This window comes from Myotis davidii, unplaced genomic scaffold (assembly GCF_000327345.1).
Source record: "Myotis davidii unplaced genomic scaffold, ASM32734v1 scaffold355, whole genome shotgun sequence".
In the NCBI taxonomy this organism is placed as follows: domain Eukaryota; kingdom Metazoa; phylum Chordata; class Mammalia; order Chiroptera; family Vespertilionidae; genus Myotis; species Myotis davidii.
Window position 1 is genome coordinate 1,328,253 of NW_006286818.1, and position 2,328 is coordinate 1,330,580.

The window sequence follows — 2,328 nt, forward strand, 5'->3', positions numbered from 1 at the left end:
GGGCCTTCCTCGGGGCTCAGATCCATTCCCACCTTCAGACCTCAAACCTTCATCCTTCTTTCTCACAATTCCTACAACATACCATCCCTTATTTCATTACATATCCTGCTGTCCTTGGGTTTAATGAGCCAGAAGGTTATGGTTTTATTTTTTAAAAAAAAAATAGTGTGTGTGTATTTTTATTTCAGAGAGGAAGGAAGAGGGGGAGAGAGAGAGAAAGAGAGAGAGAGACAGAAATATCAATGATGAGAGAGAGTCATTGGTCTGCTGCCTCTACACGCCCCTCACTGGGGACTGAGCCCAAAACCTGGGTATGTGCCCTGACCAGGAATCACCAGGAATCAAACCGTGACCTACTGGCTCCTAGGTCGATGCTCAACCACCGGGCCACGCCGGCCGGGCAGGAACAACACTTTCTAGCAGAGAAAAAGGGGGGCAATGATGCAGAGAAAGGTCACACTTTCTCGGGGGAGAGGGGTGAGGAAGGCTGGGGTGCAGGAGTAAGTGAATGGAGCTCCCCCTGGATGGCCTTTGCCTCTCTGGGACCAGAAACTCCAGGGGGAGAAAGTTTGGGGCTTGAAAATGGGTGAGAAGAGTTTGGAATCACCGTGGTCGGAGAGGAAGATTCAGCTCCCAAGAGCCTGAATATCGCTGGTCCTCAGGGCCCTACTGCATTGGTCAGGGTTCTCCAGAGAGCTAGGACCAACAGGATGTGTATTTATAGAGATTTATTTTAAGGAATTGGCTCCTGCACTCGTGGCCGCTTGGCAAATCCGAAATCTGATGGGGGAGGCTAGCAGGCTGGAGACCCAGGGAAGAGTTGATGTTGCAGTCTTAAGTTCAATGGCAGGATTCCTTTTTCCTTGGAAAATAGCCATGTTTAGAGCATCGGCCTGTGGACTCAAGGGTCGAGTGTTCAATTCCAGTCCAGGGCGCATAGCTTGGCTGTGGGCTCGATCCCTGACCCCGGTCAGGGTGTGTGTGAGGGGCAACCCATTGATGTGTTTCTCTCACATCGATGTTTCTCTGTCTCTCTCCCTCCTTTTCACTCGCTCTAAAAAGCAACGGAAAAAATATCCTCAGGTGACAGAGTTGCAGCTCACGTCCAAAAGCTGCTGGAAGGAAGCTTCTTTGTCTGTCCTATTGGGGTCTTCAGCTGATTGGACGAGACCCACCCACAGTATGGGGCAATCTGCTTTACTCAAAGTCCACTGACGTAAGGTGAACCTCACCCAAAACACACCTTCCAGATACACCCAGGATGTTTGACCGAGTACCTTGGCACCGTGGCCTGTCAGGTGACACGTAAGATTAACTGACCTTGCTATTTGGGAGTTTTTTCTAATTACTCAACAGTTTGGATAGAGAAATTATAATTTTGTCAGGTTGTATTGACTCAGAGTTAGGGTTTTCAAGGTTTGGAAGTTGAGGGATTGGCGAGAGTGGATGGAAATGCGCTTGAGGCTCGTTATGAAGAGGAGTGACAGCGGTGATGGGGGACCACTAGGGGTGCTCAGTGACGTCAGGTGGGGTAGAGGTGAGACCTGGAAGAGCAGGGGCCTGTGGATGCCAGGACGGGGAGCGGTGGTGTCGACGCGGCTGCCGAGGAGAGAGCCAGGGTGCCATTGCAGCGGGCGATCCGCAGAAGGGCAGACGGGGCAGCCCCTGGTGACTTGTTGTTGCTGATCCTCACCCGAGGATATTTCCCATTGAGTTTTAGAGAGGTGGAGGAGAGACGGAAAGACAGAGAGAACATCGATGTGAGAGGAACACATTGATTGATTGGTTGCCTCCTGCACGAGCCCCAACCAGGGCCCTTTGATCCGCAGGCCGATGCTCTATCTACTGAGCAAAACCGGCTAGGGCATTTTTTGTTGTTGTTTTTGTTTTTTTAAAAAATTAATTATTTTTTATTCTTCGTTTCACTCATGTGGTGCATCACCTTGATTGATTGTGGATATCAAAGCAGGAGTAAATCCTATTTGGCCACAGTGTATGATCTTTAATTATATGCTAACGTTGGTTTGCTGATGTTTTGTTGAGGATTTTTGCATCTCTCTTTATGAGGGATATTGGCTTATAGTTTTTTGTTTGCTTTTGTTTTTTAAATCCTCACCCAAGGATATGTTTCTTTTTTGTTTCTTTTGTTGTTGTTAATCCTCACCTGAGGATATTTTTCCATTGATTTTTAGAGAGTGGAAGGGAGGCAGAGAAACACAGAGAAACATCAATGTGAGAGAGACACATTGATTGGTTGCCTTCACATGTGCCCCGACTAGGGCTGGGGATCCAGCCTGCAAGTGAGGTCCGTGCCCTTGACTGGAATTG